This window comes from Lynx rufus, unplaced genomic scaffold (genome assembly GCF_022079265.1).
Source record: "Lynx rufus isolate CCGP_SWC_20201006 ecotype Redwood Valley unplaced genomic scaffold, mLynRuf1.p SCAF_5, whole genome shotgun sequence".
Lineage (NCBI taxonomy): Eukaryota > Metazoa > Chordata > Mammalia > Carnivora > Felidae > Lynx > Lynx rufus.
Window position 1 is genome coordinate 69,959,051 of NW_025814867.1, and position 25,321 is coordinate 69,984,371.

Sequence of the window (25,321 nt, forward strand, 5' to 3'; positions counted from 1 at the left end):
TATGGAAGCAAGAATGCCAGTAAGAATGTGAAACTGATTCTGAGCAACAGGGCCTGGGATTAGGCTTCCAAGAAGCCAGCATTCTTTAGTACGGGTCTAGCCTTCAAGTGTTTGGGGGGACAGTATTTTTATGAAGCTTACTGACGAAACATTTGCTGATTTCCGTCCTGGAAGAATTACAGAAATACTTGTTATGAAATAGAGAAATAATTGTTATGAATAGCCTCTTAGAGTAGGGCTTTATCAAAGATTCTACTCTGTGATCCACAGAGAATTCTAACAGTATGCTCTGTTTTTCTTTTGCATCTACCAAATTTATCAATGTCTCAGGTCATTATTTGCCTGATCACAACAACATGCATTCATGAATATGTATCAGCTGAAATCCTGCAATTTTATGTGTTAATTTGCTCATGTCTTTAGGTGTTTATAGCAATTAAATAAGACCTTGATAAATTTAGAGGAAATAAAAAAGCTTTGATATTATGAGTGCTTATGTGGTTGAATTGCAGGCTCTGAGATAAATTATGTTTTGTGCAACTATTAATTCATTTATTGGTTTATTAGACATTTTCCCATTTAGTTATATTTCTTCTTAGGAAATAAATAGTCCCTTCTTGACTGCATTGTTTGGCCCTTTTCTGATGCTCATTTTAGCTTGTGAATACAACTAACCCTTATCTTGGCTGATGTGACTCTAGCTCTGCTTTCCCGTTGGGGATGCATCAGGCATTCTGGAAATTTATTTGTAGGGAGTCAGAGAAGCCTCAGGGCAGGGCACAGGGTCAGGGTTCTGTCACGGTCCCTTCAGGTAAGGGGACCCAGGAAGAGAAGGGATCCTGAGACAGAGAAGAGACCAGCCATCAAGAGCTCTGGGCATCTGAGAAAGAAAAGCTAGGGGTGGGACAGCCCAGCAGAGCACAGTGGTGGATAATCCCAGCAGGTGGTGTTCCTGGAGGCAGGACTTGGGAGAGCAGGGATTTTGAGTGGACTCCAGAGAAGAAGCACCAACCGGAGAACTGGAATGTGCCAGTGTAGAAATGGAAATGAGACCCGAGGCCCAAACGAGTGCGAGTGGAAGTAACTTGGGCACAGGACAAAACTCTAGGAAGAGATGGAATGGAGTTGCCATATTTAACAAATAAAAATGCAAGATGTCCTGTTACATTAGAATTTCAGGTAAACAAAGAATAATTTTAGCATAAGTATGTCCCATGCAATATCTGGACATACTTACACTAAATATTTACTTGTTGTATATCTGAAATTCAGATTTAACTGGGAATCTTGTGTTTTATTTGGCCCCGCTAGGTGTGTGTAGGAGGGCAAGGGGACACTGGTCAGCACTTCAAGCCTTACTGATCTGGGAATGATGGAGGAGCTGGCTGGGGGAGGCATGAGGGGGAGTAGAAGGAGATGAAGTAGGGTTAATGTGTGTGTATGTGAGAGAGATGGGGAGTGGGGAGAGAAGGACTAGGAGACTAGTTCTGAATAATTTCATGTTGGCTTTAAGACCCACTTATTTTCATAATGTCTCATTACTTTTTTTTTTTCATTTTGCTTTGCAAGCACCAGTTGTACTTGGCCCATGTCAGAGACAGGATATTTGTTGGTTTGTAACACAAAACCGACAAAGCTGTGTGTACCCAAAGCAACGCCATCTCATTGAGAATGAAAATTTCAGTACTCCAAAAATGGTTGTCTAGATAACAGTGGACACATGAATATTTGGAAACATCTGGATGATTGCTATTTTCTGCATAAGAAGCCTCATGAATGACTACATTTTTTCATTTTTATCCAGATATTTTGGAATAATGTAGATAGTCAAAGAGCCTCCTCTCCAAGAGAGAACACATAATCATCATGAAGTAGGAGATTTTCAAAACTACTTCTTGATTTTTGTTTTAGTCTATTTGGTTTGCCTTCACTCCTAATAATTTTATTGATCTTTGATTCCCACCCTACCCCTTCCCAGTGCTTAGCACTGTGTCTGGTACACAATAGGTATTGAATAAGCTTGTGACTAGATAGGTTAATAAAGAAATCATTCTTAAATATCTTAACCTCCAGTACAGGGATTATGCTAAACAATGAAAAACTATTTATTTAGAAGGGAAGAGAACAAATATTTATTGAGTGTGCACTATGAGACAGGAACAGGGCCAGACAACACATAAGTATATACACATATATATGTGTATGGTCCCCTTGTGGGTAATCACTAGTAGCTCCATGATACAATTGAGTAAACTCGTAGAGGTTGAATAAATTGTGAAGACCCTCTTCTAGGAAGTCAGGCTGGGATTTGACCCCCTGAGCTGTCTGAGCTGTTATGATATTTCTGTTGATTTCATACCTTCCAGACTAATCTGCAAGAACAGTTCGTGTTTTGGGAGGTCTCCTACACTCTGAGAATTTGATGAAAGCCAGAGACATGAACATAGAAAGAAATATTCCCAGTTCTACAAGCAACATGGCTCATCATCCCTGGTTAAGAGTGTCATGATTAGAGATTCAGATTTCTTCCTATGGAGTCAGGGCTAAAGATCAGAAACAGCCTGAAACTGGTGTGGCCACCATAGCCCACTTCTCTGAGGGCCCTGTTCAGGAGGCTTCCCTCATGGGAGGGAAAGGGGCAGATGTCTTCTTTTCACCCAAGATCTGCTCAACCCTCAGAGAGCCACTTACTTCTTTGATTCATAGTAGGTCTGCATGTTTCTACCAGCAAATATATACTGGCTTAATATTTGAAAATGCAGATTTTCTAATATTTCCTCATTCAGTGATTGGAAAACTAATAAACAGTAGTCACCCAAATAAAGTTGTGTCAGGCGCCAAGAACAAAGCCGTGATATAATCCTTGCCCAGAACAAAGTCACCATGAAGCTAAAGCCGCTTAGGCTTCAGTCCCCCTCACGAGAATGGCCCTTTTCAGGCCCTAGGAGAGGCTTTGGAAAAGGGTTCACGTGATCAAGCATATGTTTTTTTGTAAAATCTGCAAAGTAAGCTATTTCAATATTGTTCTAATAAAGAGCCAGTCCCCTCCTCCACTGTAGGAGCTCAAAGGCCACAACACCTGCATCTGCCCCTGTCACTGTCCCCATGGAGTAAAATTTAGTGAGACAAGATTAATATTGAATGAGTGATTGCAAGAGAGCTGGATATTGAGGCCGGCGAGTGCCTGGGTAGCTACTGGAAGGGGACTTAGTCTTTCCTGGGGGCATCAATAAAGGTTTCTCCGGTGATCTGACACTTAAGCTGGGCTCTGAAGGATGAGTGTTTTATTTTTGTTCTGTCTTGTTACATCAAGGAAGGTGCTACATGAACAGGTACAAGGGCTGTGGGTGACAGGGCCCTGAGTCAGAAGAGGGCAGGGCTGGACTGGGGAACCCCCGACTGGTGAGCTCTGAGGGTGAGAAGGGTTGAGGGGAGAGGAGGCTCAAGAGGAGAGCCAGCAGTTTGCTTGGGGTCTGTTGAGAGCACTTTGAACTTGATTGTAAGGACAGTAAAAAGCTGCTGAAGGGGAGTTACATGATCATATTTGCATGTTAAAAAAACACTCTTTGTGATGAGCAAGTGGTGCTGTATGGAGGTGTGGAACCACTACGTTATACACCTCGAACTAATATTACACTCTATGTTAATTAACTGGAATTTAAATAAAAACTTAAAAAGAAAACCAAAGAGCAATATTCTTTTTTTAAAAAATGTTTGTTTATTTTTGAGGGAGAGAAAGAGAGAGAAAGCATGCAAGCGGGAGAGGGGCGGAGAGAAGGGGACAGATGATCCAAAGCAGGCTCTGTGCTGATAGCAGAGAGCCTGATGTGAGATGATGACCTGAGCCAAAGTCAGATGCTCAGTTTACTGAGCCACCTAGGTGTCCCCAAGTGCAATATTCTTTGGTGCAGTGAGGGGGAAGTCTGTGAAGACCAGGTGCCTTTGGATATGAGAGGACAGAAGTGTCCAGCCAGCCAGCCTCTGGCACACTGAATTAGAAGGGTAGGCCAACTCAGGGCAACAGTGAACAAGCTGAGGTGTGTGTGGCGGGCTGGGGGAGGGGTGGTGTGAGAGCTTTTCTAGCAGCCTTCACTCTTTCTCCAAAACCGTTGACCTTAGGTTGGAAGTAGTGAGAATTGGGGGAGACCCAGGAGGACCCAATACTGCAAATCAGTAGCTTGGGATGAGGACAAAGATAATGTCAATGTCACTGTCCAAAATCATACCGCCCTTTTTAAGAAGCCCCCAGAGCAAAAGTGACCTTGTATGTGAAAAGGCCGGTAAAAACTGATCAATCAAGCAGATTCAAACAATGACTTTCCAAACTTCAAGCATGTTCTTCTTACCTCTTCCCAAGAGCTTCCTCCATTCCTCATCTAGTTAAGCTGCTTTGCTCCAATTTTGCTGTTCTACGATTCCCCAGGAGTGGATCATGGTTTATTATTATCAGCAGGGCACCCTGGTATTGACCTGGCCAAGCAGTGACCCTGTGAGATTCTGTTGCGTGGGATGTGACAGAAAGATGCCTCACAGATTAGACCCACGCAAAGGTCTAAGGACATTATGTGGGCACTTATGGTCTAGCCTTCCTCTATTATGCAAAATTAGTTCAGCAAAGCTCAGCCACTGAGGTCCACCTCAATGACCCTGACTAACCAAGAAGTATGGTAATAATTCTTACTAGGGAGTATTTATTAAGTGAATTATAGAATTATAATGAATTATGGAATACATTTTAGATGAAAAAGAAGTGTTCATGCTTATAGGGTAGAGATCAATTATCCATAAAATCAATGGACATTTCATTTGTGGTGATGCTGGATAAATAAGTAGTTAAAACATCTTCAGAATTACAACAACATTTCATACCTGCCTACATAAATGAAGCTCAAGAAACCAATGCAGACTTCATATTGCCTATGGTCTAATGCAAAATCTCAGCATCTAGAGTTAAAAGAAATTTAAGTTCGGGAAAGTCAGGAGAAAGACTTTTAATGTTCTCACTATCCATCAGCCTGGAAAGGTTTCTTAGTTTTTCTAGGTGGGGAGGCATTTTAGATCTGTGTTCCTGTGAACTTGAGCGAGGGACTGAGGAAGTCAAAGGAAGAGAGAGGAGACAGTGTTGCTGTCCAAGGGGACCAGAGTGAAGGTTGGGGAACCAGAAGGGCACTGGGGGAGGGGGTGTGGGAAAGGCAGAGCTAACCAGCTGCTGCTGTCAGCCCTGACCTATTTCTTTGAGCCCTGGGAGCTAGCTGTCTCTGTCCCTGCTTTCAGCAACAGTGACACTGCCTTGGGGCGGCTCTGTAGCCAACCCACACTGAATGATAGCTGTCCCTGCCATTTTCTTAAATGTCACCAGAGAAAGACATTTCCTCTTCCCTGGAGTACACACACTCTACTTGTGGATAAGTGGACACTGGCTTCCATTTCCACACCTTCCAAAAATTGGTCACAGATGAGTCACAATTTTGTCAACTTCTCCAGGATGAGAAGCCATAGATGGGGGTATATATAAATGATTTTTTAAATGTGATGTCCTTTCTATGTGGCAGTAAAATGACTTTCCTGTCATCACGAGAAACATGTGCTTTGAATTATTTTTATGGACACAAAGGGAGATCTGTAAAAGGCATCTGCACCTGATAACTCTACTTTCACAGATTCTATTCAGAGTCCTATTCATTCTTTAAAATGTTGGGGAATGGGAAAAGGGGAGGAAGAGAACAAATACTTGTTGATTGCCTGTGAGTGTTTGACATGATTAGTTGGTGTAAATTATAACTCATAAGCTCCATTGTCCAAACAATATAACCTTCTACACATTCTAAAATACCTTCCTTACTATTTTGAGCCCTTGCCTGATGCCGGGGACTAATTCTCAGTTAATTCAGGGTTTCTGCCCACATTGTCCTTGCAGTGATATCTAAATTCTTCAGGGATGATTGCTGTTATATTGCCAGCATAGGTCTATTACAAGATGGGGAAGGATGTGTGCTATGGGCCTCAGTGCCACATAAGTCCTACCAGAATTAAAAGAAAAAAAGGTGAAATGGGAAATGCTGACCCTCCCACCCAACTAGATGTTCTATTGTCCCTTACTGCTAGGCCCAAGGTCTCTTGTTTCTCCTGTTCATTTTGTTCCTCCTCAGCTACTCCAGGCATGTGGGGACCGCTTTGAGGCTTTTGGAGCCCAGCACTACTTACCTTATTTCATCTTGCCCTTAACCCTGGGTATTTGCAGTATTATTCTCCATTTGCAAAGGAGGAAAAATGAGATGAGAAACTAAGACCTTGCCAAAAGCCTCATACCTAATTAGCAGTAGAGCGCAGTCTGCTTTCCAAACCCACATGGCTCCCTTTGCCATAATGACTACCCACCAAGCTTTATCCCCCCATTTCTAAGAAGCCTCTTCTGATCACGCAAGAATGTCTGCCTTGCTAAAAATTTCACAACTTCACTGTCCAAACCTTTGGGGTGATATGTAACCACCACAAACTGTGTTATATGCTAGTTATCTCTACACACATCTAGATAGCCCGAACTAGGCCCTGGCTGCTAGGGGGCAAAGACCATCTCCTGTGGTTTTTCTCCATCTACATCACTAGTAGTACATTATGTACACGGCAAATTCTACATGATTGATGATAATGAAAATGATGTGTTAATAAATAAATCAGTAAATGGAGGACTGTTTACTCCCTGTAACTATTTGTTCTATCTGTGTGGGTAAACAGCAATTACAGTCTAGTTGGCCACAGAAAGCTTGTGGATATTTGCTCTTGCCCTGGACTTTCAACTCCATATCCTTATTCCATGTAGTACCTTGGAAATCATATAGATCCAGCAGTGATGTGACTTTCTCACAGGCCTCTCCTTTGCTCTACCTATAGAATCTGCTGGTTCTTCCCACCTCCCCAATTTGGTTTCACAGATTCCTGACTCCGTGCCCAGGCTCTAGATATAGGCCTTTGCCTCCTTTTGTGTTAAATCATTTGGACCCTTACCTTGCTCATTGACCATGGGAGGCCCTGCTGCCCTGTTGCAAGATTGATTCTCAGCTCTGCATGGCCCCTGGATTGCCTTGGGGAGACTCTGGGAACAAGTAGTGCCTAGGCCTACATTAGCGACGGTATTCTCACTGGATGAAAGAGCCCTCACCATTCTGCCAGTGCCTCATTTTCCCACCAGGACAGGATTATCATATGAGGGACACCTGAAAATTATCCCAATAACTAGAATAATGGCTCAAGCACAGAAATATCTGACTTAATTTTAATTATTTTAATTTTTATGAATAGATTTAAATTTTATAAGAAAAAGAGAGAGTATGATATGTTTTCTAATATATTCTATGTCAAAGTTTAGTCCCCAAGTATAAACCCAACAAAGTTGTCGGTCAGGTCTATTGGTTGTAAGGGATGGAAATTCCATTCAAATCAATTTCAGTAAAAGAGAAGAACAAATTATCTTTTTTAAAAAATTTACATCCAAATTAGTTAGCATATGGTGCAACAATGATTTCAGGAGTAGATTCCTTAGTGCCCCTTACCAATTTAGCCCATCCCCCCTCCCACAACCCCTCCAGTAACCCTCTGTTTGTTCTCCATATTTATGAGTCTCTTCTGTTTTGTCCCTGTCCCTGTTTTTATATTATTTTTGCTTCCCTTCCCTTATGTTCATCTGTTTTGTCTCTTAAAGTCCTCCTATGAGTGAAGTCATATGATATTTGTCATTCTCTGACTAATTTCACTTAGCATAATACCCTCTAGTTCCGTCCACGTAGTTGCAAATGGTAAGATTTCATTCTTTTTGGTTGCCGAGTAACACTCCATTGTATATATATACCACATTTTCTTTATCCATTCATCCATCGATGGACATTTGGGCTCTTTCCATACTTTGGCTATTGTTGAGGGTGCTGCTATAAACATGAGGGTGCTTGTGTCCCTTCGAAACAGCACACCTGTATCCTGTGGATAAATGCCTAGTAGTGCAATTTCTGGGCCATAGGGTAGTTCTATTTTTAGTTTTTTGAGAAACCTCCATACTGTTTTCCAGAGTGGCTGCACCAGTCTGCATTCCCACCAACAATGCAAAAGAGATCCTCTTTCTCTGTGTCCTTGCCAACATCTGTTGTTGCCTGAGTTATTAATGTTAGCCATTCTGACAGGTGTAAGGTGGTATCTCATTGTGGTTTTGATTTGTATGTCCCTGATGATGAGTGATGTGGAGCATTTTTTCATGTGTCCGTTGGCCATCTGGATGTCTTCTTTGGAGAAGTGTCTATTGATGTCTTTTGCCCATTTCTTCACTGGATTATCTGTTTTTTGGGTGTTGAGTTTGGTAAGTTCTTTATAGATTTTGGATACTAACCCTTTATCTGATATGTGGTTTGCAAATATCTTCTCCCATTCCATCAGTTGCCTTTTAGTTTTGCTGATTGTTTCCTTCGCTGTGCAGAAGCTTTTTATTTTGATGAGGTCCCAATAGTTCATTTTTGCTTTTGTTTCCCTTGCCTCTGGAGACGTGTTGAGTAAGAAGTTGCTGCGGCCAAGATCAAAGAGGTTTTTGCCTGCTTTCTCCTCGAGGATTTTGATGGCTTCCTGTCTTACATTGAGGTCTTTCATCCATTTTGAATTTATTTTTGTGTATGGTGTAAGAAAGTGGTCCAGGTTCATTCTTCTGCATGTCGCTGTCCAGTTTTCCTAGCACCACTTGCTGAAGAGACTGTCTTTATTCCATTGGATATTCTTTCCCGCTTTGTCAAAGATTAGTTGGCCATACGTTTGTGGCCATTTCTGGGTTCTCTATTCTGTTCCATTGATCTGAGTGTCTGTTCTTGTGCCAGTACCATACTGTCTTGATGATTACAGCTTTGTAGTATAGCTTGAAGTCTGGGATTGTGATGCCTCCTGCTTTGGTTTTCTTTTTCAAGATCGCTTTGGCTATTTGGGTTATTTTCTGGTTCCACACAAATTTTTCGATTATTTGTTCTAGCTCTGTGAAGAATGCTGGTGTTACTTTGATAGGGATTACATGGAATATGTAGATTGCTTTGGGTAGTATTGACAAGTATTTTAACAATATTTGTTCTTCCTATCAAGGAGCATGGAATTTTTTTCCATTTTTTTTGTGTCTTCTTCAGTTTCTTTCATAAGCTTTCTATAGTTTTCAGTGTATAGATTTTCCACCTCTTTGGTTAGATTTATTCCTAGGTATTTTATGGTTTTTTGTGCAACTGTAAATGGGATTGATTCCTTGATTTCTCTTTCTGTCGCTTCATTGTTGGTGTATAGGAATGCAACCGATTTCTGTGCATTGATTTTGTATCCTGCAACTTTGCTGAATTCATGAATCAATTCTAGCAGTTTTTGGGTGGAATCTTTTGGGTTTTCCATATAGAGTATCATGTCATCTGCGAAGAGATCATGTCCTCCTGGCTGATTTGGATGCCTTTTATTTCTTTGTGTTGTCTGATTGCAAAGGCTAAGACTTCCAATACTATGTTGAATAACAGTGGTGAGAGTGGACATCCCTGTCTTGTTCCTGACCTTAGAGGGAAAGCTCTCAGTTTTTCCCCATTGAGGATGATATTAGGGTTGGGTCATTCATATATGGCTTTCATGGTCTTGAGGTATGCTCCTTCTATCCCTACTTTCTTGAGGGTTTTTATCAAGAAAGCATTTGTCAAATGCTTTCTCTGCATCTATTGAGAGGATCATATGGTTCTTATCCTTTCTTTTATTGATGTGATGAATCACATTAACTGTTTTGCGGATATTGAACCAGCCCTGCATCCCAGGTATAAATGCCACTTGGTTGTAGTGAATAATTTTTTTAATGTATTGTTGGATCTGGTTGGCTAATATCTTGTTGAGGATTTTTGCATCCATATTCATCAGGGAAATTGGTCTATAGTTCTCCTTTTTTAGTGGGGTCTCTGTCTGGTTTTGGAATCAAGGTAATGCTGGCTTCATAGAAAGAGTTTGGAAGTTTTCCTTCCATTTCTATTTTTTGGAACAGCTTCAAGAGAATAGGTGTTACCTCTTCCTTAAATGCTTGGTAGAATTCCCCTGGAAAGCCATCTGGCCCTGGACTCTTGTTTTTCTGGCAGATTTTTGATTACTAATTCGATTTCCTTACTGGTTATGGGTCTGTTCAAACTTTCTATTTCTTCCTGTTTCAGTTTTGGTAGTGTATATGTTTCTAGGAATTTGTCCATTTTTTCCCAGATTGCCCATTTTATTGGCATATAACTGCTCATAATATTCTCTTATTATTGCTTTTATTTCTGCTGTGTTGGTTGTGATCTCTCTTTCATTCTTGATTTTATTTATTTGGGTCCTTTCCTTTTTCATTTTGATCAAACTGGCTAGTGGTTTATCAATTTTGTTAATTCTTTCAAAGAATCAGCTTCTGGTTTCATTGATCTATTCTACTGTTTGTTTTTTTTTAGTTTCACTAGCATTAATTTCTGCTCTAATCTTTATTATTTCCTGTCTTCTGCTCGTTTTGGGGTTTTATTTGCTGTTCTTTTTCCAGCTCTTTAAGGCATAAGGTTATGTTGTGTATCTGAGATCTTTCTTCCTTCTTTAGGAAGGCCTGGATTGCTATATACTTTCCTCTTATGACCACCTTTGCTGCGTCCCAGAGGTTTTGGGTTGTGGTGTTATTATTTTTCGTTGACTTCCATATACTTTTTAAATTTCCTCTTTAACTTCTTGGTTAGGCCATTCATTCTTTAGTAGGATTTTATTTAGTCTCCAAGTATATGTTACCTTTCCAAATTTTTTCTTGTGGTTGATTTCGAGTTTAGTAGCATTGTGGTCTGAAAATATGCACGGTATGATCTTGATCTTTTTGTAGTTGCTGAGGGCTGACTTGTGTACCAGTATGTGGTCTATTCTGCAGAACGTTCCATGTGCACTGGAGAAGAATGTATATTCTGCTGCTTTAGGATGAAATGTTCTGAATATATCTGTTAAGTCCATCTGGTCCAGTGTGTCATTCAAAGCCATTGTTTCCTTGTTGACTTTCTGTTTAGATGATCTGTCCATTGCTGTGAGTGAGGTGTTGAAGTCTCCTGCTATTATGGTATTACTATCAATGAGTTTCTTTATGTTTGTGATTAATTGATTTATATATTTGGTTGCTTCCACATTTGGCACATAAATGTTTACAATTGTTAGGTCTTTTTGGTGGATAGACCCCTTGATTTTGATATAATGCCCTACTGTATCTCTTGATACAGTCTTTATTTTAAAGTCTAGATTGCCTGATATAAGTATGGCTACTCCGGCTTTCTTTTGTTGGCCATTAGCATGATAGATGGTTCTCCATCCCCTTACTTTCAATCTGAAGGTGTCTTTAGGTCTAAAGTGAGTCTCTTGTAAATGGCATATAGATGGATCTTGTTTTCTTATCCATTCTGTTACTCTATGTCTTTTGATTGGAGCATTGAGTCCATTGACATTTAGAGTGAGTGCTGAAACATATGAATTTATTGCCATTATGATGCTTGTAGAGTTGGAGTTTCTGGTGGTGTTCTCTGGTCCTTTCTAATCTTTGTTGCTTTTGGTCTTTGTTTGTTTGTTTATTTATATTTATTTATATTTTCATCTTTTCTCCCCTCAGAGAGTCCCCCTTAAAATTTCTTGCAGGGCTGGTTAAGTGGTCACAAACTCCTTTAATTTTTGTTTGGGAAACTTTTTATCTCTCCTTCTATTTTGAATGACAGCCTTGCTGGATAAAGAATTCTTGGCTGCATATTTTTCTGATTCAGCACATTGAATATATCCTGCCACTCCTTTCTGGCCTGCCAAGTTTCTGTGGCTAGGTCTGCTGCAAATCTGATCTGTCTTCCCTTTTAGGTTAGGGACTATTTTTCCCTTGCTGCTTTCATGATTCTCTCCTTGCCTGAGTATTTTGTGAATTTGACTATGATATGCTCCCTGGATTTAGATGTCTGTGTCTTTCCCCAGGCTAGGAAAGTTTTCCGCTATGATTTCCTCACATAACCATTCTACCCCTATTTCTCTCTCTTCCTCTTTTGGGACCCCTATGATTCTCATGTTGTTCCTTTTTAATGAGTCACTGAGTTCTCTAATTCTCAAATCATGCTCTTTTGCCTTAATCTTCCTTTTTTTCTGCTTCATTATTCTCCATAAGTTTGTTCTCTATATCGCTGATTCTGTTCTGTCTCATCCATCCTTGCTGCCGTGGCATCCATCCATGATTGAGCTCAGTTATAGAATTTTTTATTTCATTATGACTAGTTTTTACTTCTTTTATCTCCACAGAAAGTGATTCTAGTTTATTTTCAACTCCAGCTAGTATTCTTATTATCGTGATTCTAAATTCTGGTTCAGACATCTTGCTTGTATCTGTGTTGGTTAAATCCCTGGCTGTCTTTTCTTTGTGCTCTTTCTTTTGGGGTGAATTCCTGCTGAATTCTGTGGTTCAGGTTGTGCAGATTGTTGTAGTAATCCTCAAATCAGTTTTCTAGGTGTGCAGGATGGTTTAGTGTTGGTCTGGCTGTGTTTCACGGATGCGAGACACACAAAACACTTTCATACTATCCCGCCATCTTGGCCACGAATTGTCTTATGTAAATGAAAAGGCTAAGGCTTCAGGCACGGTAGGTTCTAGGTGATATATGTCTCTTTTTAAAATCTATTAAGTCTGATTTTCCCTTTGTTTTGTTTCCCAACAACTTCTGGTTTAGATGGGCATTTTAGCATGTAATCTCAGATAAGAGGTCCTTTTTCTCTCAGCCTACAATTCCTAAAAAAAATAGTCTGGTTCTATTTGTTATGTGCCTGTTGTTAGACTCTGATCAACTTGCATCATGTGTCTTCCCCTATGGTTGGTGATGCAGAAACCCAAGATAGTGAGCCTCTCTAAAATTGCATAAAATAGGGAAAGGCAGATTCCAAACATGAAAGAATGGTGGGAAAATAAAACAACAACAACAAATATCCACCATATTTGGTAAGTGGGAGTTTGTGAGCTAGGTCCTCCATGATGCTTTCTTTGCCCTGACGAAGTGAATCCATGTCCTAGGAAGGGCTGAAGGGAACTTACATCTGTTGATCTCATATTAGGTTCAGGTACTGTGCTGGGTAACTCTTAAAATTGTCTGCCCCAGTTCATCCCTTTTAAGAGTTGGACATTGCCCAACAGCGAGAGCTGGGTCTCGTGTAAAAGGAGAACCCTGTTTGCCCTCACATTCACAGCTCCCATTTCACCCACTAGTAGCTGGAACGATTCTTAACCTCTTTCTTCTGACTTGCCCTTAGTTTCTAGTTCATCATTGATCAATACAGTTTGTTCTACCAATTGGTTGTTTCCCAAAAGCTTCCGACCTGCTCTTCCCTTCTGCCTGACAGTTCTAAACACAGACTCCCCCACTCCTATTGATTTACTCTGTGGACAATTCACACTGAACTTTCAAGTTGGCCCTACCATGGTATATTGGTTAGCTCTACACTACTGGTATTCTCTGAGGTACATAGAATTATCCCAGGTTTTCTGAAGATACAAATGTTCCAAGGAGTAAAGGAACTTTTGCAAAGATATACCTCTAGACATAATTAACTCAATATAGAGTTAAACCCAAAGCCTGATTATAATATATATATAAATATATAAATATACCAGGCACTAACTATCTTAATATGCATGAAGTCTCTGCAAGTCCTTGCAAATTTGGCAAGTCAAGATAGAATATTTGGTCTAGTTAATAAAGATATTGTAGCTCAGTGATGTTCCCAGATAATGTTCTTGCCTGAATCTTGAATTCTGAAAAGAAAAACAAGATTTGAGAATACAGAAAAACAGAATTGCTATGAAGATTATATTGTTTTTGAGGCAGGTGCTTACCAGAATTGTGCAGTATACAACTTGAACAACATTGCCTAGTGACCTTGCAAAGAAAGGAATAATTATTAAAATAAATTATTATGTAAAGTATATCATTTGCTTAAAGTTAAGCTTAAGACTTACTTGTATTACTTATATATATACGCATATGGAAATTCAAAGTAACGGCAATATACCTATGATTTACTTTAGCCCTGCAATTTCTCATATCTGATGCATATGCCTATAGAGTATCAGATTGTTGAGTGTCTGCAAAAGCACAGCTTTTCAATTCTAAGGGTAAAAATTATATAAGCATTGGAATCCAAAAGCTTCTTTTATTTCAAACAGCTCTTAACATTTTGACAAGTTAAGCACACATGAATCATAAATGTACAGATTAAATTTCTCTCAGAATACAAATGGGTTTAAATTGGAGGAGGAAAAAGTGGTTGGTCAGATGCATCCCTATTTTGCTGAGTCACGAACTTTCAAAAAATAGCCTAGTGTTTGAAAAATCTAAATATGTTAATAAAACCACAAATGTGAATATTTCCATGTTCTAGTGTTATGTTTCCATTTTAGAGTCAAATGGTTTAACAAGCATGTTTAGAAAGAAATTCTCTCCTTTCCCCTAATTAATGGTTTTTCTTATCTGGCATCCTCTCCAGTTTTCCCTGAATTTCTCTACTTCATCATTTCTAGTTAAATAGAAACATAAGCTGACTATGCCCGATTAAGACCATGTCTGCTTCTGTGTGAGCTCTAAGGTTTACCTGAGGAAGAATCTTCTCTGTTTGTTTCATCCATTGCATAACAGGAACACTTATTATTTGGGTCACTGAGTGAGAATCATCCACAAGACACACTTTGAAAAGGTGAGAAAAATAAATTGCTGCTTACCAGCTACACGTCTCAGATTCTTTAATAACATGATCTGACTTTGACTGGGTATATTGAGAAAGCGATAGAAAGGATGAAAGAAAAGTAGGGTAAATAATCCTAACAACAGTAAGTTGCCCACCTAAGTAAAAGCAGGTAACCCCTTCAGAGACAGCACAGAATTCCAGAAGTAGAAACCACCCCGTGTTTAATGCAGCCTCTCACTGGGTGGAAGAGGGCAGACGTTCATCTTTCTGGGACACAATGAGAACTGAAGCTGACATGTGGGCAAAGGAAGGAGGGGCCCAAGAAAGTGGGAAAATAATAGATGAGGGTTTGGGATGAACACATAGTCGGGTGTTTAGCCTATGAAGAGCCAAGTGCTTGAGAAGGGCAGAGAAGGGAGGTGCCCATGAATAAAAAGATAATTAAACAAGAAGCCTCTTTCTTGGTGGCTACACTCCCTTTGCACTGATAGAGCACAATCACTTGTAAGTATTGCAGAGCCCTTGCTATTAAGAACTATGGTACCAACAGCCATGAGGCATGACTCTATCTCAGTAGAGCGGTAAGCTTAAAGAAGTATTGAGATTAAAGTGCCTATCTGCCTTGGGACAAAATCCATACTCAGTGACATCAACCTTATTGCTAACCTTTGATTTTCAATATTACCTTGGAGACCAGCTTTGTATTTCCAGCATCTGGGTTGAGTTGTCTTTATATTTTTCAAGCCGCCTTCTGCACCTAACCTTGTCATATTGGTTGTGTCAATTTGAGGGAGAAATGGGTCAAAAACAAATGAGATGGAATGTAATTCAAACAAAGTTGTGAATAATCATCAGTTTTGCAGAGTACTACAAGGGAATGCAAAGGTATTTATGATTTGTTTCTGGATTCTGGGTCCAGAAAGGGGGAATTCCATTAATTTTGCCTTTAAAAAAATAAAAACAGTTTGGGGTGTGGTGTGGGGAGGGGAGAATGTCACTCTTTCTTTTTGTCTTCCATGTAAATTGGAACTGAGGAATGGCCAGGCTGTGTGGATGGTGCTGATTTCAGAGTTATCTTGAATCTCAAGGAAAAACCTATTTCTGTGTTTTGGGTGGCTTGAAAGTCCTCCAGGCAGCAACCTGCCTACTTGATTCGAAGGCCCATTTACCAGAAATCTCTTTGTAAACTCAATATGCCCTCAGTTGACCTTGTTCCTTGTATTTTTCGAATGTGCGAGTAGAGTCTTCAACAGCAAACATCATTAGCTTCTAAAGGGGTAAGCATTGCTATCTGATATAAAGGAATCATTGTACAAAGCACATTCTATTATTATGATCCCACAGCCAAACAGAAGAAAATATGAATCCCTTTCCCTGGGATTTTTGAACAAATTGCTTTGAAGGTTCACCTGAGGGAAAGTGTATACCATGCCCATGTAGCCATGTGGCTGCATGAAGTCCTTTTCTATTTAGATATTTGAATAAAACTCAAGGGAAATAGTTTGGTGTATTAAACAGAACATTGCCAGATATGGGGCCCGATAGACCTGGGTTTAAATCTCAGCTTTGTTATTCACTAACTGAGACATTGAGCAAGTTACTTTTAAACTCTCTGGGTCTTAGCTTCTTTATCTGTAAATTGGAAACAACAGTTATCTTTGAAGGCCAGTGTCACAAAAGCCTATGTAAGTAAGTCACCTGGCATCTAGTGTGCATTCAATGAGGTTGGTTTCTTTCCCTTCTTCCTTTCCTCCAAGCGTCCTCCCTGCAGAAAGTAACATCTTGACCAGTGCTTGTCAAAAGACTCAGAAACTTCATGAACATAAAAGGACTCCACCAAACAACCCTTTAATAAGCTGCCCCATAAAAGCATCTGGAACAGATGTTTCATTTCTTTTAAAGAGCATAGGGTCCAGCAACAGAAAAGTTACATGTACAATGTGTTTTGAGCAGCGGTTTTAAAGTGGCTGGAAGGTCAGGTCACAAATGATCCAAGGTCCCTTCCAGTTCTAAAATGCGGTGGTACCATGAAATCGCAGCAGCTGCAAAGCAAGCCTGACCTTTATGACTCAGAAAGGATGGCATGCACAGGGTTGGCTATTGGGCGGACTGAAGATTTGATTAAACACCCACTTCCCTCAAATGTTAGCTTTGGGATTAACAGATCAAATAAATGCATGTTACCTCTTTGTCAGATGTAGCAAAGTTATTTCTGTCCACCAGTGTATTTTAATGGAGAGCGTACCCAGTAGCTAAACAAACCAGAAAACAAACAGTTCATGAAGATGAGACTGAGGGTGGGGGGAGGGACATTACCAGCCTGGTCTACTAATCTATTTATCACTGATCATCATTATCTATGTGAGGGAAACTAGCTATATATAAATTTATAGATCCTTAGGAAGAATCTATAAAGGTGTCTTGTTCTAAAACTAAGAACTGTCATGAAAATCCAAACAAGGATGCTGAAGTAAAAATGATTTTAATTTGTTTTTAAAACCAGATTAATTTCCATTTAGATGAATTTTCAAAAACGAGTTCTAGAAAACTTAGTTTTGCAATGCTAAGCATTATTTGAAACAATTTACTTTCATTGGCTATTTCAACATGAGGAATAAAATGTAAACACATAGGATATGACAATACTTTCTATGGTGTGTGTGTGTGTGTGTGTGTACGTGTGTGTGTGTGTGTGTGTGTGTGTGTGTGTGTGTTGGGAGAATATCTTTTTTTTTTGAGAAGATAAAATTTATTCCTTCTGCTTTGAGAGTTTATTAGAAAGCACTGCAAGTTTTATATATCTTTTCATTCACTGGAAACATAGATTCAAAAATCAACTTTCTTTTTCACACTGAAAGTCAAGGGAGAGTCTGAGTAATTAAGTAACAAGAACAGATCTTAAAGGCACTTCAAAATCACGATATTCTTGCCTAGGGGAGCAGCAGTCTGTAGCAAAGAGAGTTGCAAAGACAAACATGATTGAAGCACCTACTATATGCCAGGTTCTGCTTTGACACTTGTGAAATCCTGGAGCTGTGTAAATGCCCTCAGATGGTTTTCTAATTTACAGAAAAATAAAATACTTTTAGGGTGAAATGGAGTCTTCTAGTCAAAGCTGAGCACATAAGAGATCTAATGTATGTTAACCAATACTACATAGTATTAAAAATTAGTAAGGAATTTGCTTGACTGTCTCTGGGTTTTTATATTTTGAAATGTATTTTGAAGTATTTTGAAATTTACATTGGTAAATTTTTACTGTCTACGTGAGAAGAACCGGGAGGGTATAAAATGACAAAAAATGTTTCTGCCTTTAATTACAGTCTAGAAGGTCAAAATATATATTCTTGGTTTAGCTGAATGCTACATATAATTACTAATGGTATAATTTTTACAGGTGAATTTTCATAGATAGGTATGAAACAAAACTATTTGATTTCAACCTTACAAAGATAGAGTAAACCGCCAAAGCTTTAAGAAGTCAATCAATCAATAAAAGTGGCAGTAGAAAGTGAAACAAAACTGGTGTGGGTGTGTGCGTGGGCGGTGGGCACACCAAAATGTTCAGTGATATTTTTGTGGTGGTAGAAACAAATGATCTTGGTTTTCATTTTTATTTTTTTTTAAATAGCCTAAATTTCTTGTATAATTTAAATATTTAAAATATTAAAATTCTTTAGAAGGAAGAGATGGAGAAGGAAGAAATTGAATTAGGGCGACTAGGAAAGAGGAAGGTGGGAAGGAAGTCATGTTTGAAAAGAATATTTCTCCTCTCACACATCTAGGAATCCTGGCTGTCCAGGCCATAAACCCATAGCTGCTCATTCTGGCTTATGAAGTTTGTCAAGATTTTCCCATATGAGGCAGCCATGACTGAAGACCAATCTAAGTCTGGAGGGAATGGATAGATACCTCATCTGAGATACATAGGAAAAATTAGCATGATGGAATGGGTAAAGCAAATGGGAGAAAAAGTTTACAACTGTTGGCCCAAATTACATTAGGAGCAAGTGAGGGGCGCCTTGGTGGCCCAGTTGGTTAAGTGTCTGACTTGGCTCAGGTCATGATCTCACCATTCCGAAGTTCGAGCCCTGCATTGGGCTCTTTGCTGACAGCTCAGACCCTGGAGCCTGCTTCAGATTCTGTATCTCCTTCTCTCTCTGCTCCTCCCCTGCTTGTGCTCTCTCTCTCTCTCTCAAAAATAAACATTAAAAAACATTAAATAAAAAATTAGGAGCAAGTGAAAGGCCAAACGAAAGGGGGTTGGAGCCATGGAGTGACAAGTAGATGGGGATGGGTGCTTCTACCGAGTGCAGGGTAGGGTCCTTGTTCAAGGAGAGGCTGGCTGGGATGCCATGGGATTGAAGGGAGGAAGTAGGGGTGCGGTCACCAAACTAAAGTAAGGGTTGGGGTTTGAGCCATTTGCTGGAATGACACCTGGTGTTTCTTGTGGCACCATCAGAGTATTCTTGCCAAGTTAGAACTTCTAGGGAAGCCTCAAGAGATTTCCATGAAGTGAACCACCTATGAGCAGTCTGCCCATTGGTAAAGGCATAGATCCAGCGAAATGGGTTCTGTTTCTCCTGGGTGAATTTATCTATGGCTGTTTTGTGTCATTTCTGCTGGCACTACATGGCCCTTCAGATACACAGAACTAGATGCAGGTTACATTTCCAGTATTGCTGCATGGGGTGTAGATCAGTTTTTTTTTCTCCCCCAAATCTAGGATCCTGTAGAACACGTTTGGACTGAAGTTCTGTTAGTTTCCATGTTGTATGTAGGTGACATAGAATGGTATAGAGACTGATGGACTGGAGATATGCTTTAAAAATCAGAGTATTCCACAGAAAAATCCAGCTTTCTGATACCTTTGGCAAAGATCTGTTAAAATTAGGCCCCAATTCCTGCAAAGGAGCAATGGGATAGAGCTCAACAATGATGTTCATTCTTTTACTTCTTGTGTGACTGGGATATTCTCCAAAGGGATTATTTTGTTTACTGGTAAAAAGAGACCCTTAGTAGCAAACATTTCTCGTTCCTCCTCCGGTCATCAGGTTTGCATATGACTCCTAAAACTCTGACTTCATCTAGGTCCATGAAGGCAGTGAATTGAGCACAAGATACTAAACTGAGGATGATGGAGTAGAAAGGTGAAAAGAAAAGGGGTCTCTGATGACATCATTGAGCCACTGAATTAACCTTCCCTTCAGCCATCACAGCTTCAGATTTCTTGTTAAGGAAGATAATCCATTTTGTTGATTCTAGGTTTCACTTGATTTTCATAGTTCAACATCTCTGAAATCAGAACATGTTTTGTCATGATAATATCTTACAATCACTGCTGGCCAGGGGTGGTCCTGACATAGTTGTCATTGCCTGTGCATGTGTCAGTTTGATTGTGATTCCCAGTGACATGACTGACAGCTGCAGCCTCTTGTGGACAGTTCAGCCAACAAACTATTAAAGGATGTTAGAGTTAGGGATCTTGTTTTCTGTCCGAACACTTTCCACTGACAACTTCTGGAAACATAAAGGAAGCATCATCATCAACATTTACATGATGACTGTCAGTGCTTGGAAGAAAATTCAAGAGGCAATCGTAGAGTAATCTCTTAAGGAATGCTGCATCGCCAACACTCTTGATGTCACAGAGGACAATATTAGTTGGAAAAAAATGGATATTGATGGTTCTGAACTTAAAGAGTATTAGAGAATATAAATCGATATATTTGATTTATGGTTATGTATGTACATGTACTTCTGATATGTAATATTTAGTGTATATGTGATATATGATATATGTCTAAGTTTCACAAATCTTCTCAGTAGAAGATAAAATAAACATTTTGAAGCATTAGAGAATGTTGTGTCAATGAACATTGACAGTGTTTTATTTTTTTCTTTCTTACTGGTTCATAAAATAATGGTATGTGTTATAATTGGTGTCTTACATTTGACAAAATCATTAATAAATTCTTTGTTATTTAAGCTGGGACTTTCTGTTTCTTGCCATCAGAAGTTTCATGCCATGCTACAACGAAATAGCATGTAGTTTATGAAAATTCTATAGTCAGTAGCTTTCTTTTTAGCTCCCTAGAGAAAAAAAAAGTAGAATAAGTTAATATCCATGGGAATCTGAGTTCTTGATCTGGTCTCTTCATAGGTAGCAACTGATGCAAGTAGTGACAAGGTTCCTTTCTTAGTATGGTGGGTAGGGCAAGCAAGGGGAGACTTGTCTGTGAGCTAAGAAGACATCTCTACGTCCTCCCTTCTGCCAAGGCATGTCACCATTCAACAACCATTAGTTATGCTCATGTGCTAACGAGCAGGATCTTCTGGAAATGAAAATGTGCCAGCCTCATCACTAACAGATTTCTTAATTAACCTGCTGATACTCTCAGCAACAGAGTTAGCTGTTGTCTTAGAAATGGATTATTTGGGTTCTTTTGTCCTACAGTACTCCCTTTATTCTCTCTGACTATTATAGGATCAGGGTGCTCTTTGATTAGCCCGTCATAATTTCCTAAAGTAAGCAAGAATTTGAGAAACCGCCCATGGCACATTATTGCATTGCTTAAACTTGCTGCTGACTCTTTTATCCTTTGATAACTAAGACCTTCCTGAACAATAGTGTTAATTATACCAGTCGTGTAGTCTACACCGATGCCTCTTCCCTTGACATGTTTCATCCTCATAGGCAAGATAAGTGGCCTCCCTCACAGAAGATTCACCATAGGCATTCCTTGTCGGGAGAAGAAATCTTTCCTGCCCTTCCACCTGTGCACGTCCCAGGCATTCATGCCTGAGAAGTACTTGCCACAATGTGGGTCTCGAGTCTTCAAGAGGAACTAAGCTGTGGACTGGGAGTGCCAGCCCTGTGTTAAAGTGCACATTTCTCATTAAATGCAAATTCGTCATTTGAAAAGGTTGAATAGAATTCTATTTTAAAAAAAGAATTCCAGTCGGTTAAATTTAGTGTCATAAAAAAAATCCAAACCAAGAATAGTTTCTGGTGTTGAGCCCACCGTGTTTCTTTTGTTGTGAAATCGGGCAGTATTTTCGTTCACTGTGAGTATTCCCTGCAGTGTTTCTCCTTTTGAGAACGCCTATCCATGGCTTTGTTGGCTTTCATAGGACTTGTCTTTCCTTCTGAAGTGACTTTCTAAATTTTATTGCAAACAGGTGGGACCTTGATTTTTATTTTAATTTTTAACTTTCCCTCAACTATTTTGCCTCTCCTGTCATCACCTGGGTCTGCTGTATTCCTTCCCACCACCCCCATCTCTTCATTGATGCCATATTTGATCCTCCCCCAAGGATCTCAAAAGAGACAGCCTTGAAAGACAAATCTCCATATTTTTTGCAACAGTTATTTCGGTGTTGAAGACTGGATAGTCCACCAATGTCCTGTCAGTCGCCCTGACCTGCCTATAGTCTTCTCTTCTCTTATTCAATTCTTCCTTGGTTCCTTGGTGATCATAAGAAAGCAACTCCTGTTGACTAAATGCGTATTTGGTGCTCCCGGGGCCTGCCCTGAGTGCTGAATAGACATAATCCTGTTCAATTCTTCTAACTGCCTTAAAAGTAATTATTATTATCCTTGTAAAGACAGGGAAACCAAAGGTCAAAGTAATGAGGCAACTAGCCTGGTTTACCTAGATAGGTGACAAAGCTAAATCTCACAAGCTCATTTTCCTGACCATGAAAAAGTTCCTCTTGTTATAGAAATAGCATTCAGAGTCTCCTAAAGAATGTGTTAATTTCTATTTTTGGTTGGGGGGGTGGTGGTGTGGCCTTTTAGTCTACTTCACTTTCATTATGTTCATGACATAGCAACATAAGAATGATCGTATCCATGAGCTCAATTTTCCAAATACTTGATCTTTTGATATTTTGGTATGTTTTCTTTCAAACTGTACCACATCTAAGACATTATCACCAGTTTTTTTGTATTAATTTCTAAATTAAATTTTCTCTACGTTTGTGGTCAATGTGTTTCTGGTCAGAAGTCTGCCAAAGTTTCAGGATTTCATGATAGATTCTGTTTCATGATCCTGATTGAAACTTTTGATTCTGTATCAGATTTTCCTGGCAAAAGACGAAACAAGACAATAATCATCTAAGAGTGGTGTGTGGGGTAATATGCAGTCTTGGGGACTACTGGGAACTGAAATCATACACCAAAAATAAACCTAATTTTATAGTATGTGATATGGGAATGCTAACATCAATGTTTGTACAGGAATCAATAGGTCTGATCGGTTGATGGATTTGCTGAGAAATGCCTTGAAAATAACAGGAGTAATGTAAGAAGCCCATATCTGTTAAATCCAGCAGCAGTCCTTCGTCCCACAGGAAGGGCAGCTGCTGATTCCTCCTGTGATTCCTCAGACTCAGCTAGACATTCCGAGGTCCTTGGGATTCGATTCCAAGATAACAAAAATGATGGGATAATTTAATTCTGGATCAGTCAGCTTCAGGATAGGAAGATCTGCTTGTGAATATTCTAAACTCCCTCCATAACGAAGAAGCTATATTGAAGAAGAACTCTGTAATTCAGCCACCCTGGGGAACAAATCAACTAACAGATTTGGAAGAGAAAAGAAGACCATTTTATGTGGCTTTTAACAAATTTGCTCATTATCTGTTTAATATTTTCTGGGCTGTGAACAGTGATTAGTATTTCAAATTAATTCTTGGATGGTTTGCTTGGCTGACTAAGTTAGGATCTCTAGGAACAGTAATCAGAAGATCATGTAATCCAACTGGATCAGCTTCTCCTCTCCCATCCCCCATACCGTCTCTGTTAGCTTCCCCCAGCTCTAGTAATTAAGCAATTTTGTTTCTGGGCACTGCGTGGACCAGAGTGTACCTTACTCTGAGGTCTGCCTATGGGTCTTTAGGGAAGTCTGAAATTGTATGGAAAATGTAATGTTCATGAACAACCAAGCCTCTTTCTGGAGAGAGATCATAGCTTTCATCAGATTCTACACTAATAGTAAAAAACATTGGTTAAAAAAATAATCATTTAATAATTTTTTTTCTTTTTTCCTTTCTGTGTGGAAGTCTATCCCCTGATAATATTAATGAACTCAGACTCTCTTCTAGGTGCTTTGGATACATGAATGAGCAAAACTAGGTTGCCATCCTTCTGGGCTCTCCAACCAGAGACTTTAAGTTCAAACAGGGGAGTAAGATCTTAAGAAGCCGTCAACCTAGGTGGTCCAAGAACTTACTAATAATGGTGAAGAGTAAACATGGTCACTCAGATTGGTGCTTATTGTCAGCTTTGTTGGATTTTGTTTTTGTGTTTTATTTGTATTTATTTTTGTAAGAAGCCTTCATAAGCCATTCTCCCCCTCGACGATAGTTGGGGAATCCCATGCTGAGTGTGCGCAGATGCCTAAGCAGTCTCTGGTTCACACACCCGTCTGTCAAGCGCCTGGCTGCTGCACAGGACACGAGAGCTCACAAGATCCATCCACACTGACAGAAGAGAAAACCAGAGGCATGGACCTTGACAAGTTCTGCCTCATCCCCAAATAAAATTGATTCAGGCCACTAAAAAACTCCAAGCTCTTTCATTAATAGGCCTCAGAAAACCACAATAAATCAGCCTATTAGAGTGCAGCAGGGGTGCAAATTGGTGTCTCAGTTAATGTAGATAAAGATTTCAGTACGCACTGCATATATCAAAAATTTAACACATGCTGCTTGCAGAGTTTTAATGAATACAAAAAGCTCAATTGCTTAAAACCAACACAACCCAGGCATTACTTCATTTAGCTGTCAATAAAATTGTCTCTTATTTTATTTTCTAATGGTTTATCAATACTGGTAATTTGCCACTGGTTATAAAAAGGAGGATGGGGTGGGGGGAGGGAAAGGAATTTAAATAAGTCCAGCTAACTAGAAAAGAGCTTGGTGGGCCATTTTGTTCTGCTACGTAAGTTAATGACCAGATGATGTGAGGTAGTGAAATCCAATTGCTTCCTTAGACTACAAACATCAGCCTTACTTGGAAGGACACATTAGGTTAGGGGTGCACTTGGCTCGGCAAATCTCTTCTTGTCTTTTGATAAAGGATGTTAAGGCATTATAATCCAGTCTCTCTTTAAAAAGTTCTGACTAAGGGAAAAATGTTTTGTTTTTTTTTTTCTTTTCCCAGGTAATATAGTAGCAGCGTGACGTTTGTCCATAGAAACCCAATGCAAGATCTCACCCGCCTTAACTGCTTTCTATAAAATGCAGAATCAACAGCCCTTCTTTGAAGCAGGTGAGGAAACTCTGTCTTTGAGGCTGAAGTGAACAAGCCATGTCCATCTCCCCAGTGAGTCAAGGGAAGGGCTTCTTATCCTGGTTCTTACCTGCCTAGCTTCAGAGGTGTGAGGGGAGTGACTGTTTATTTTTCTCTGAATGAGATTTATTTAGTTTAAAAAATCCAGATTCATGAAGATGAATGAACCATGAGAAGTCATTCATTGATTGATGTGTTCCATAAACATTCATGCCAGGCTAATGTATTAATAAGTTAATGTAGAAATTAACCTGTGCCTTATTTTATTATTATTATTTTCTTGCTTGAGCAGAC

The 25,321-nt window shown here is 39.5% G+C and overlaps 1 long non-coding RNA gene across 1 annotated transcript in view; it reads left to right on the forward strand.

Annotated features, from left to right (window-relative positions):
- LOC124525927 (uncharacterized) overlaps positions 1-25,321 on the forward strand; it is a 105,025-nt gene that overhangs the window by 70,362 nt on the left and 9,342 nt on the right. Inside the window, exon 3 of the long non-coding RNA XR_006965585.1 lies at positions 24,899-25,006. This is a non-coding gene — a long non-coding RNA (uncharacterized LOC124525927). The remainder of the gene's footprint in view (positions 1-24,898; positions 25,007-25,321) is intronic.